The 14,460-nt window shown below is 40.4% G+C and overlaps 1 protein-coding gene across 4 annotated transcripts in view; it reads right to left on the bottom strand.

Moving 5' to 3' along the window:
• Positions 1 to 13,995: 13,995 nt before the first annotated feature.
• The window catches only part of LOC137654075 (torsin-1A-interacting protein 2-like), a 104,229-nt gene continuing 103,764 nt past the window's right edge, over positions 13,996 to 14,460 (bottom strand). For all 4 annotated transcript variants that reach the window (XM_068387716.1, XM_068387724.1, XM_068387721.1 and 1 more), the window contains exon 5: positions 13,996 to 14,460. This exon is cut by the window's right edge and continues 400 nt beyond it. The gene's annotated coding sequence lies outside the window, so the exon portion shown is untranslated.

Raw genomic sequence — 14,460 nt, 5'->3', positions numbered from 1 at the left:
CCATCATCTGCGTAAGCAGACAACTTGTTCTCTATGACAATGTGCATAATGTGTAAATGTAATCGGAAAATTAATAAACTAAGACAAATCCAACAATACGCAAAAGCAATTACATAGTTCCGATAAACATCTCTTTTCTGGAATAGATTTTCTTAATATCCATATGAATGAATCGTAAATAGATATACGATGGAGTAAATCTTGGGAATTATAGCCTAAGTGCACAAATGTGACATAGAACAACCTATTTACTGTATGTACAAGAGAGAAAGCTGGGTGTTTTACCTTTTCGTGATGCAAAGATATGATTATTTGGAAGATTAAGAGATAACTTGAAAGAATTTTGGGGTAGTATAAAAAATGAGTGTTAGTTCAAAATTATCAGTGGTATGATTATTTTACAATTCATTATTTGAAATACTTTGCCATTTTGTTACTAAAAATGCTTCATTGTAGTTCTATAATCCTAAACTGGAAGTTTAATGACATATTTTGGTAAATTCATAGATTTAGTAGTAGAATGTTTTTTTTTTTTTTATTACCAACTCTAACGTGGTCAGCAATCCAGTATCTTTCAATATTTACCCCTTGAGAATAGACTTTGATAAGGAGATCTTTGATTTGTAATAAAAAAATTCTCTTGTGTATAAGGTTTGGGGGCTTCTGTGACATTTCTAGTCAGAATAAATAATTTTAGGATTCATTACAGTATATCTTCAAATGTTTTAATAATGTAAATTGCTAGCATAATGGCTGAAGTTCATATGTAAATGCTGATGGTTCAGAAGGTAATGAGAAGTCTTGTTTTGTCTATGGTTACTGCAGCACAACCAGCAACTATTAAAGATTTGGAACCATAAGTAAATATAGCATCGAGAGGACTTTTCCTTTGAATATGTTCTAGGGAATGTTGTTCATGGTATAATTGCATTTCTTTAATAAATAAAAAATGTGGGAGCATATTGTTGTTTTCTCTATGATCCTATGAGGAGGAAAATATGATGGTTGATTAAGGTTCATCCTGAAATTTGTAATCTTTTATATATATTTGCTGTAATTGGAAAATTGGAGAATCTATTGATAGGATCTTCGGAACACTTCACAATGTTAAAAAAATTCTATATGCAAAAACAGAGGAGATTCACTGCTTTCATATACAATAAATGTTAGTAATTTGAAGAAGATATAAAGGCTCCATTACAGTCTCAGGCCTCGAATGTGTATTAGATGTAAAGACTTCAAAGTACCTTGAGATCCTCATCCATATACTAGGATACCATAATCTATCCTGGATAGGACTAATGCTTTATTGATCACTAGTAAAGATAATTTCCTTTCACCCATATCATGCAAGAAAATCTCATCATTATGCAAAAAGCCTTATTACATTTAGATTTTATATAAAGTAATACACATGTGCTTCCCAATTGAGATGGGTATCTAATATTAGCCGGAAATATTTTATCTTATCTTGGAGTTGGATCTGCTATTTTGGTAAAACAAATTTTCAACATTTCAAATGTTCAAAGTACAATAAATTAACATACTCTATATTTTCTGGTTCTGGTTTGGAGCTTCAACCCCTTGAATTTTTAAATAATATCTGAGATGAATTGAGAGCTCTTTATAACTAGGCCCACGTGTTAACCATAGAATGATGAAGTTTGATAGGAATTATTTAGTCACTGATTTAAGAGAGGGTTCACTGGACTTTTTAACTTTAACGAAAGACACCAGCAAGGCCAAAAACTTATGAAGTTTATTATCATAAAAAGTTAGCTGATATATGAATTGCCTAAAAGTGGAGGCTACAATGAACTAGCCTAGTCTTCCCTGCTTTTCCTCAGAACTACCAGCAACCCTTTAGCACGTTGCACTGCTAACTTGGTCAACAGCCATTGCAACATACTTTTACATGAGTGGTAGTGTGGGGGAAACACACTAATCACAATGTTATTTATATCACAGTACTGCACTGCCCTTGACATGATACATCAAAGGATTCTGGATAATGAACTTCCAGAAGCAATTCTTGTGCACACTCCATGCAATAATTACTGAAGCACCAGTAGTTACACATGAACTTCAGCACTTTTGCTAGCAAATTGCATTAGTAAAACCATTGATGATAAGTTGAATCATAAATTTGTTATTTATTCTAGCTCGAAAAGCACCTTAGAAGCCCTCAAAGTTTATAAACATAATAAAAAATTGGTATTAAACATTAAAGTGTTCCTTAACAAAGTCTATTCTCAAGGGGTAAATGATTGAAAGATGCTAGATTCCAGCCCACGTCGGAGTTGTTGGGAATAAAAAAAGCAGATTCAGCTGCTAAATCAGTAATAAATTTACCATAACTTGGCATTAAACTCCAAGTTAAGGATTATAGCACCACAATAAAGCATTTTTTAATAGCAAGATGGCAAATTATGTTGAATAAGGAATTAGAAAATATATTGAAAAAAATAAAACCAATTCTTTCTCAAAGGGAATTATTGCTAGAAAAAAAATGAACTAAAGTCATACAGTACTAGCGAGATTGAGTATTGGTCATATATGATTAAGCAATAGGTTATCAATGTGCATGCTTCACGGGATACTTCTCAAATGCAGTGATTGAGACAAATTTTAACCATAAAGCAGGATCTGTACAAATGCAATTGTTAAAAAAAACAAAGCAATTTATGTTTTGGTCAGTAAGCCACAACTGTCAAATTACCAGATTCTAAGTTTCTCTATTTTTTAATATAAATTTTTTGAGATGCAAAGATTTAAAATGAAATCAAAATTTTCATCAATAGATTTTTAGCTAATTTATTTTTCTATCAATTCAATATTATATTCCCTCCCGAATTTATTTGTCATCTCTGAACGATTTGAGTTTGACTTATTGGGCTGGACAATTTTCTTGCTTTCAATAATAGGCCTAAAATGTAGTTAAGAAAAATAAAAATTACTTTAAAATGTTGTGATATCCCTACCCCATCATTCATACCAAGAGATTGTTTTTCATGTCTATGAAAACTTTGATTATATGAAGTTATTCGTGTTAACAGGCCTGTGGAAAAGTTTCTCCCATGGTACCACTTATTGGATTTACCGGGCATAATGGCGATGGGAGTGGGATAGAAATATTTTGGATTTTGTTAGTGGTTAGGAAGTAAGTATTGATATAAAGAATTTTATTAGAGTACCTTTTGAGCACATATAATATGGCTTCAATGACATTAGCAGGATGACTACACGCTATGTATAGATATAGCAAATTTGATGAGCACACCTTTTGGGTACAGATATGATAGTTGTTCTAGGTATCGGATAGATGCTGGATTCCTCGTCTACCTCTCAGGAGGGTGATATTGAGTTTGCTTTGGAAGAGGATGCTGTGCATCTCTAGTACTTCATCCTACAAACAGTGTCCCTAAAGTGCTCTGGTCATTCGAGGGAGACTGCAGCCAAGCCTTTGGGGGGCAGCCATGCCATCTAGTTCGGGTTTGAGAACAGTCCAAGCCTTCGCCAAATCCCAGCAATGACCACCAGCTTCATCCTCCAGAAGGAGTTGGACCCTGATCTCCCTGTTCTTTTTCCCCAGGCTCAATCCAAAGGATTGTTGAAAAAAAGAAAAAAGGGGGAGAAGAAACATAGAGAGGTATGTCCCCTGTTGTCAGTACCGGGGGTGTCCGGTAAATTGCTCGTAAACAAAATCCTCAAAATCAATTGCTCGAAAAATTATTCCTTGAACTATCAATTCCACGAAAGAAAGATTGCTCAAAAGCAAATGACTTCCAGCATTTTGTTTTCGAGCAATTGAAGTGGAAAAAGGGACAGATTGCTTGAAAATAAACGCAATTGTTTGGTTATATACATAATACAAACTAAAATTCATAAATCTATATGTATTTACAATTAAAAAGAAAAAGCAGAAAACATTTTTTCTCTACTAAATTCATAAATTTATTTGTCATTACAATTAAAAAGGAAAGCAAAAAACATTTATTCGCAACGGTATCAATGTGTAATATTGTGAGCAACACTTCTTAAATAATCTTCAACATTTCCCATGTCATTATAGCTAGATACAATATATTTTAATCTTTGCGTACAGTCACAGTATTTATTCTGCCTCCAGACACACTCACACCTCACACCTTCTTTACTTTTTTGCTTTCTACAAAACTTGAATCCATCTTGATGGTTCAAGGTTTCCAGAAATAATTATGAAAAAAGAAACTAAAACTAAAAATAAGAAGGTTTAGAAAACAGTCACTAATGCGTAAGATAATAGTACTTATCAATACAGTAATTTTAACAATTAAGTATTTTTATTGAACTAGAAATAAGAAGGTTTCGAAAATAAAGTCATTAACGGTTTAGATAAAGGTATCTAACAATGGTGTATATAGAATGTGAATCAGATTTTGAACAGTTAAAAGAATGAATACCAGCTTTCGAGCAATTGATAGTTCGAAAATAACTTTTCGAACAATTGATTTCGAGCAATTTACCTGGAATCAGTACCAGGATACCTTGCCTTGCACTTTCCATCCCTATTTCATACAAATCCCCCATAGGGGGTTAGTGCCGTCAGTAAGCCTCACACAGTGCACTGTGGGCATTACTCAAGGATGTTTGCATTATTTCTGCTCCCAATTGCACTTGCTTTATATTCTTCTACTTCACCTCCATTCCTCCTTCTTTCCTTATTTCTGTCCAACCTCTTTCAACTTTCATCTTATATTGTAATATTTCAATTTTACCTTACACATACTTAGGCACGGAATGGCCTCACAGGCCCCAGCACTTGGCTATATAATTCAAATCCAAAAACCAGATTTTCCATCCAAATTCATTCCCTAACTATCCTTCTGGGTACCATTTCTGGACATGAGAAAGAGGTGGAACAATCCTGGACCTATTCACTGGAGGCCTTATATTACCAGCAGTTCTCTCCCATCGGCTTGTTGCAGGGACAAACCATGAGACCGTATTCTTCTCAGCCAAACTGGTACTTGTCAGGTTTTGTTTAGTTGTAACTTTTGCTCCATTGTCAGCCTCCAGAAAATGTTATTTTCCTTAGTAAAATAAATTTTTGAATATACTTACCCGATGATCATGTAGCTGTCAACTCTGTTGCCCGACAGAAATCTAAGGTCGGGATACGCCAGCGATCGCTATACAGGTGGGGGTGTACACAACAGCGCCATCTGTGAGCAGGTACTCAAGTACTTCTTGTCAACAAGAACTCAATTTTCTCCTCGGTCCACTGGTTCTCTATGGGGAGGAAGGGAGGGTCCTTAAATTCATGATCATCGGGTAAGTATATTCAAAAATTTATTTTACTAAGGAAAATAACATTTTTCAATATTAATCTTACCCGATGATCATGTAGCTGATTCACACCCAGGGTGGTGGGTGGAGACCAGCATACATGTTAACATTAGAAGCTAAGTATCCCGTATCTCATTTTTGCAGTTATTCAAAATAACAAACATAAAATAAATAAGTACCTGGTAAGGAAGTCGACTTGAACCATTACTCTGCCTTTTTAAGTACGTCTTCCTTACTGAGCCTAGCGATCCTCTTAGGATGCTGAGCGACTCCTAGGTGCTGAAGTATGAAGGGCTGCAACCCATACTAAAGGACCTCATCACAACCTCTAATCTAGGCGCTTCTCAAGAAAGAATTTGACCACCCGCCAAATCAACCAGGATGCGGAAGGCTTCTTAGCCTTCCGGACAACCCAAAAATATTTCAAGAGAAAGATTAAAAAGGTTCTGGAATTAGGAAATTGTAGTGGTGGAGCCCCCACCACTACTGCACTCGTTGCTACGAATGGTCCCAGAGTGTAGCAGTTCTCGTAAAGAGACTGGACATTCTTAAGATAAAAGACGCGAACACTGATTAGCTTTTCCAAAAGGTTGCGTCGAATATATTTTGCAGAGATCTATTTTGTTTAAAGGTCACGGAAGTTGTGACAGCTCTAACTTCGTGTGTCCTTACCTTCAGCCAAGCTTGGTTTTCCTCATTCAGAAGGGAATGAGCTTCTCGTATTAACAGTCTGAAAATAATAGGATAAAGAATTCTCTGACATAGGCAAAGATGAATTCTTAACTGAACACCATAAAGCTTCAGACGGGCCTCGTAAAGGTTTTTAAAATAGAACTTAAGAGCTCTTACAGGACATAATACTCTTTCTAGTTCATTTCCAACCATACGATAAGTTTGGAATATCGAACGATATTGGTCAAGGCCGAGAAGGCAGCTCGTGTTTGGCTAGAAAACCAAGATGTAGAACATGTAGCCGTTTCGGATGAAAATCCGATGTTCTTGCTGAAGGCATGAATCTCACTGACTCTTTTAGCTGTGGTTAAGCATATCAGGAAAAGAGTCTTAAAGGTGAGATCTTTCAGGGAGGCTGATTGAAGTGGTTCGAACCTGTCTAACATAAGGAATCTTAGAACCACGTCTAAATTCCAACCAGGTGTAACCAAACGACACTCCTTCGTGGTCTCAAAAGACTTAAGGAGGTCCTGTAGATCTTTATTGTTGGAAAGATCTAAGCCTCTGTGACGGAAGACTGATGCCAACATGCTTCTGTAACCCTTGAAAGTGGGAGCTGAAAGAGATCGCTCTTTCCTCAGATATAAGAGGAAGTCAGCTATTTGAGTTACAGAGGTACTGGTCGAGGATACGGATACTGACTTGCACCAGTTTCGGAAGATTTCCCACTTCGATTGGTAGACTCTAAGGGTGGATGTTCTCCTTGCTCTAACAATCGCTCTGGTTGCCTCCTTCGAAAAACCTCTAGTTCTCGAGAGTCTTTCGATACTCTGAAGGCAGTGAGACGAATAGCGTGGAGGCCTTGGAGTACCTTCTTACGCGTGGCAGACGTAGCAGGTCCACCCTTAGGGGAAGAGTTCTGGGAACGTCTACTAGCCATCGAAGTACCTCGGTAAGTTATTCTCTCGCGGGCCAGAGGGAAGCAACTAGTGTCAACTTTGTCCCATCGTGAGAGGCGAACTTCTGCAGTACCTTGTTGACAATCTAGAATGGAGGGAATGCATATAGAACTAGATGAGAGTAATCTAGTAGAAAGGCATCTAAAAGAACCACTGTTGGGTCCGGGATAGGTGAGCAAAGTATTGAGAGCCTCTTGGACATCGAGGTTGCGAAGAGATCTATGGTTGGCTGGCCCCAGGTGACCCAAAGTCTCTTGCATACATCTTTGTGGAGGGTCCAATATGTTGGAATTATTGTCCCTTCCTACTGAGACAATCTGCTAAGACATTCAAGTTGCCTTGGAAGAAACTTGTTACTAGAGAAAAGTCTAGACCTGTTGAACAGGAGAGGAGGTCACTTGCGAACTCGCACCATGTCAGAGAGTAGGTCCCTCCTTGCTAGGAGATGAACATCAAAGCAGGGAGTTGTCCGTGTTCACCTCCACTAATTTGCCTTGAAGGAGAGACCTGAAGCTTTTCCAGGTCAGACGTACTGCCAGAAGCTTCTTGCAGTTAAAATGCATTGTCCTTTGACTCGAGTTCCATAATCCCGAGCATTCCCTACCGCCTAAGGTCGCACCCCAGCCTACGTCCGATGCGTCTGAGAAGAGAACGTGGTTGGGAGTCTGAACAGTCAGGGGAAGACCCTATAAAAGGTTGATAAAGTCCTTTCATCAAGTCAGACCAGACTTATCTTCCGGAAACCGGGATCGAGACCGCTTCTAGCGTCTTGTCCTTTTCCAGTGAAGAGCTAGATGAAACCGAAGAGGACGGAGGTGTAGTCTTCCAAGTGACACCAATTGAACCACGGATGACAGTGTCCTAACCAGACTCATCCACAGCCTGACAGGGCCGTGTTCCTTCTTCAGCATCTTCTGGATGGATAGCAGGGCTGGGGGTTGATCGTCTTGTTCAGCCATGTCCTCATCAGAGGGTTCCTCATCCGAAACTGATGAGTAAACGGCAACGGAGTGGGCAACGTCTGACTCGCTGAATCCGGTCGCACTGGTGGATGCGTGACGGAGCCGGACACAAGATCATGGTACTGCTGCACAGTCTGTGAACTGTCAACCATGGGGATGCGAGGAAGTACAGCGACAACCCGAAACTGTCTAGACTGTCTGGGTAGTGCAGACAACCCCTTATCGGGTTGCTGAGGTTGCCGCACTGCGTCACAACAAGTCACCTCTGCTGGTTGTTGAACGTCTTCCCAGTGACACACTGAACGTCCACAACCACCTCCGAGAGTAGCTTAACGTCAACGTGCGACTGGCAACCCACACTGGGTCGCACCGGTGGAGGAACCATCTCAACTGGCGGACGTGAGTAGGATACCTCAGCGTCAACAGGGCGTACAACCAACCGGTAGGAAGGTCGTTGGCAAGAAGGTTCTTCTCCGTAAAAAATCCTCTATCAAGGACTAAGCTTGGACTGCATGTCTTGCAACAAAGCCCAAGGTCTATGGGAGCAGGTGTGGCAACAGACGGGGTTAGCGACTGAAGCGGAACCATTTACCCTCCCTGGAAGCATGTTATGCTTTAATTAAAGTCCATAGGAGGCTAAGCAGCTTAAGGCTCCTCTCCAAATGACAGAGTCCTCAAGGGAATATCAGAAGGAGGGAGAACAGCACTTTCTCATCTACAGGAACCATGTCCGAGAAAAGCTAGGTTATCTCAGTGAGGGTTTCACTGGAGCATAAGCAGCAGACCAGAAGGCAACGTTATGAAACTGCTTGACAGTCTGTGAACTGTCAAAAACTGAACTGTCAACCCCAACAGGTGCGTGAGGACATACAGCACTGGTGTATTAGAAGCACACCAGAAGGCAATGTCATGTAACTGTTAGACAGTCTGTGAGTTGGCAACAACCAAAGCTGTGTGGGGAAGCCTCAACTCCTGACTGACTAGTTTGCTGCGGGCGAGTGGCGGTAACCACAGTGTGTTGCTGAGGCTGACACACCGTGTCAAAACACGGCAGCTTGTGGTAGCTCACGCACGGCAACGGAGAGCTCCGTGTGTCTGTGGGAGTCAGCATGCGTCTGGCAGGGTAGACTGCGCATGGGTGGAGGAGCTCTCACAACAAGAGTGTGGGAGCAGGCAGCCATGCCGGGCGCACAACCGTGGCAGGCTGTAGGCCAACGGGTGCATCGTCAACCTTCTCCGCAGTCGGAGTGTGGGAGCTGGCAACAAAAGCGGAGTGCTGGTGCGTGGGAGGGACTGCCGTGGGTTGCGGAGCATGCCGCATTGTGGCAAAACACGGCAGCTTGACAGCACCTTCCCACTGCTGATGCGGTAGCTCACGCATGTCAACGGAGGGTGCAGCATGAACATGCGTCTGGCAGGGTCGACTGCGCATCGGTGGTGGAGCTCTCACAGGTGGAGTGTGGGAGCAGGCAGCCGCAGTATCTGCTGAGCGCACAACCGTGGCAGGTTGTAGGTTAACAGGTGCAGTGTCAACCTTCTCAGCACGATACTCCTGCATGAAGGAAGCAAGCTGTGACTGCAGATCTGCAGCATGGACCACTAGGGTCTATAAAAGACGGCAACAAACGGAGCTACTGTCCGTTGTGACTGAGGGTCTAAAACAGCTGGTGCGGCAACAGACGGAGTTACTGCCTGTTGCGGTACCACCTTGCCTCCCTCGGAAGGTGTGCAGTCGTCGAAGACTGCAGCGAGTCCGAACTGACCCAGTGGCTACACCTAGGCCGTTGGACTTGCGCGGAAGGGACCGACTTGCACTTAAAAGCTGCAAGATTTGGTCCATGGTTTCTGCGAGAAACCTCTTCCGCAGACGAGGAATAAATGGGCTCTCTCGTCTTTGTGTGGGTGGGGTGATCACGTCGGCAACGTGTGTAGATACACCCGAAACCACGGAGGGAAACGTCTGTTCGTCGATCAAGGCCTGTGGAACCCATAAGTCCTTCGACATTACTTCTCCCCTGGGCTTGGGAGCTTGTAAGAGGTATCGGACTAGGTGAACAACTGGCACGAACAGACGAACCCTCGAACGCAACACTGTAACACTTTGCGCATATCACTTTATCACTTTTGATTTTCTGTTTGCACTTATTTCACTGAACTCGAAACTTTAAGTGATTTGTACCTGAAACACGCAATCCTATCCTTCATTAAAAGGTAGTAATTGCGAAAACAGTTTTACAATGCAACAGAAAAACATAATGAAAGATAAAGAATTCAGTGGCTGGAAAAGAGACTAAACACTAGATCAAATAAACTACGTTTAAAATCTCTCACCGCATAAAGCCTGGGAACAAGAATAAAACTCTAGAAACGTTTTACCTTCTTCCCCTATAGCGACTAGGGAGAAGAGCAAAAAACGAGAACAACGTTACCCGCTTGAACGAAACGTTTATTCTCCTCTCTCTCCCTCCGTCTCTATCTCTCTCTCTCTCTCTTGACTTAGAACCTGAGAGATGAGCCCAAATATATATCGTTAAAACATATTATTTGTTAAAGGAAAAAAACTGAAAGGTTTCCCAAATAAAAAGTTCCTTATTAGAATTAAAACCATTTAAGCTAAGAAAGAATGAACGAAACGCTAGAATCGGTTTACTCTTACTGCAACGTGAAACCGTGAAATACTCTCTCTCTATCGTAACGATAGAGCGCATGTTGAACGTTCTGAACGTCAACAACTGCGGAGACTAAACTAAACGTTAGTTCATCTTTGAAAACAGTACGAGACTATCAAAGAAATTCTTTCAAAAACATTAAAATTAAAAAAGTATAAATTCTTAAAAGGAAATACGATATGACGGGCTCAATGTTAATTAACTTCGGTTCCAAGTAAGGACCGCCTACTATTAGGAAAGGTCGCATATAAACAAACTTAAAAATTAATTTTTTATAAGTTTATAATAAATGGAAAGTTAATCGAAGAGGCCTATAAATGGCGGAGAGATATAAAATAAATAGATCTATAACTTGTTAAGCAAAATTACCAAAAACCTAAACACACTTCCGTCTAAGGGAAGGGTCGGTCATTTAAAAGTGAAAGAGAGTCCATACTCTCTTCGTCACCAACACTTCCGTCTAAGGGAAGGGTCGGCCATTTAAAAGTGAAAGAGAGTCCATACTCTCTTCGTCACCATAATTAAATCTATCCAAAACGAGTTCAAGTTTTGAAATGAAGATAAAACCCCTGCATAGCGAAAGCTCAAAACTGGAATAGTGTACTTCACCAAAACGTTGTGAAAACAAATCCAGTTAGGGACGACGTATTTAGTAGGTCTTGCCTGTGGCACGACAGAGGAAAAATTGAGTTCTTGTTGACAAGAAGTACTTGAGTACCTGCTCACAGATGGCACTGTTGTGTACACCCCCACCTGTATAGCGATCGCTGGCGTATCCCGACCTTAGATTTCTGTCGGGCAACAGAGTTGACAGCTACATGATCATCGGGTAAGATTAATATTGAAAATGAAGGTTTCATGTTTTTGGTGACTTGATGTACCGGTAGGACATGCAGGCCTTCATCATCATGACAGCGCCTCTTTCGTTCCTTAGGTGATGAGCTTAAGACTACTCCTTGCTCTTATTATGGTTTGAGGATTGTGCGTGAGGAGTCTGATCTCATGCCCAAAAAAAGGACAAATACCTGAAAATAATGTCTAACTGGTAATATTCCCTTGTACTTGTATCAACAAAGTCAGATAGGTAGCACATGTTCCTGATCAGTGGGAATTGCTGACCAACTTGTGGTAGAAATGAAAATCTGTTATAAGAGGAGTAGAGTGACTTTGCTCTTTCTACCAACCTATCCTTTCCCCTCCTTCTCTCTTCTTCTCAAAAGGAAACAGTAGTGTATCTTGTCCCATATAACTCAATGCTTTTATGTCTTTTCAATTAAGGTGCATTCCAACTTATATAATTGTGATTGGACCTTATTTAAAAAGGCTGAGCGATAGTCTATAACTACTGAGACCGAGAAGTATTTCTTTTGATAAAGGAAGATGAGCAAGTCTGCTATTAACTGCAAAATGGCTTGGACTGGAGATGTATCCCTTTTATGTCACCAATCGCAGTTGATGGACTACTTTCCCTAGTATAAGGCTGTGGAGAACCTTTGCAGATATCTGGATAACTACTATACAGTGCCTCAGGAAATGTCTTTCACTCGGAGGCGATATTGGAACCTCCATCCGAGAATTATAAGGAATTCCAGAGTGATGGTACCTCTGAAGGTACATCTGGCAGAAAACAGGCCATCGGGGCAAATCCTTTCGAACCTTGACTAGGAGTATCATCAGAGCTGGGTACCATTCTGCTTGTGGCCATCTGGGACCCACCAGAATCATCCTGAGACTAGACATCATCAACATCCTGTTAATTAGTCATCAAATCAGGCCGAAGGGTGGAAAAGGCCATCTCATGGGCATTGAAATGTGTCCTGGAATGCCATCCATGGGTTTGAAATAGCTGACCGGAACACTGGTAGTTTCATGTTTAGTCAGGCAGCAAACAGGTTTAATGTTAATGACCAACACAGGGCAAGGTGCCTTTTCACCATTCAAGGATGTAGGGACCAACCCTACTTGGATGCACTGAAGAACAGAAGCATCTCTGGAGGTGGAGAGTTAAGTGCAACTCCCCTGGTGAGGTTTTCATCATTCAACCACCAAACAAGAACATCCCAAACCTCCTGCTCCAATGGAATAGGATGTGAGTGGAGATTAAGACACCATCAGAATAATCACTGGTGGAAATGCCTGTGAGAATTGAATAAGGATGGATGAGAAGATGATGCCCCAGTCATGCATAGAATTCTCTTTTGAACAAGATCATTCCAGCTACCTATCCAAGTCTGCTGATGTGATCATCTGAAGGAAAGACTATCACTGTTGTGGTATCTTATCAGCATGTCTACATATATAATTATCTGCTTGGGAATGACATTTGACATTCCAATTTATCACAATCCACAGATTTGGAAAAAAAGAAACTGCTTCTCAGAAGATGCTGGGATTTTCCAATTGTCGAGATATACCGCAAAATATGTATCCTATGTGATTGGGCCAAAGCTGACATCAGGATGAACATGTGAGTGAAACCCTTGAGAGCAGTGGCCAGTCAGAAACACAGGGTTTTGAACTGATACCCCCCTCCCTCAAAGACAAACTGGAGGTACTTTCCGGTGAACTGATATATGCATACTGTATCTCAATGTCACTCTTCGGGAAGAGTACTCTTCAGTGCCAGTGTCGTCCCTGGTACTATCTGGTAAGAGAATCCTGATATTATGTCTCCCCTTTTCAGAATGAAATAGGCCCACTGATTGGTTGCCTGGTGCACCAGAAAGATCACTGGTCTATTTAAGAGGTAGCCTGTATTTTGGGCTGAAAAGGAAGTACTTTCTGCAATGTCTTTCTACACTGGAAGACTTACTATCAGTACATAAAATTGAAGGGTCAATGAGAGGAACTGACGTGACCATACCTTTTGGAGAGAAATCTCTGCTGAGCAAGTATGGAAGCCAGGGTCTAGTTCGAACGTCTTGTTGAATAGTCTTTAAGGGTGAGATCCCTTTCCAGTCGACCCTTTCAGTGTCTTGATAGGCGGGAGTAGCAGAGCCTTTAGGACAAGTCACAACCCACTCTGGGAGCCTAAGTTTATATGGATTATAGGAATGCTTGAAATTCCTCAGGATTGAGGAAAACTTCCACAAGGAGGAGATGTCCAAGCTCTTCAGCCTGAGGACCCAGTTCAAGGCTGAGTAATACTCTTTCATAGCAAAAACTGCAAGCGGCTTCTCTCGATGAAGGTAGATAAGGAAGGCCGCTAAATGCAAAGCAACATAAGAAGGGAAAACAAGTCATAAACAAGATATGAACAAGTACCTAAATATTGGATGCATTTTGGCAGGAATCACTTTTATAAAGCTTTTTTACTTACAATTTATTGTTTAGAGCTAAAAACTTATTTTACCTGAATTTATTTGACAAAATTTAATTTCTATAAAGGTTAATGATATAGTGATGTATGTGGTTTAAATATTTATTATAATTACAGCCCACACTGTGTGCAACAAATAAAAGAGGTACATGTCATGTTCATATTTAGCACTTCAGCTTTTGAAGCAAAAGCTATCATTGAATTTGTATCATACTTTTAGGGACAATTCATTACTCAATCACAGCCTTATACTAAAGTTATCTTGATATAAAAATTGCAAAATTTAATATTTATTACATATAAAAGAGGAAAAGTGATCTATTTGATATTTTACTAATTACTGATTTATGTAAAAATACTCAGAAGAGCAATGTAAACACTACACTGAAATTATTTTACAGTATTATATTATTAAAAACACAGCGGAAAGTTAATTTTACTCCTTGAGTCCTGCTTCTACATTTATTTAAATTTATCATCTCATAATACATCATATGAAAATATACATTTTCCCAGAGATCAAATAAGATATGAATTATCTAAATATATTC

Source organism: Palaemon carinicauda, chromosome 1 (genome assembly GCF_036898095.1).
Source record: "Palaemon carinicauda isolate YSFRI2023 chromosome 1, ASM3689809v2, whole genome shotgun sequence".
Lineage (NCBI taxonomy): Eukaryota > Metazoa > Arthropoda > Malacostraca > Decapoda > Palaemonidae > Palaemon > Palaemon carinicauda.
Note: the sequence above shows the minus strand (reverse complement) of the source record. Positions and strands in the feature narration are given on the sequence as shown.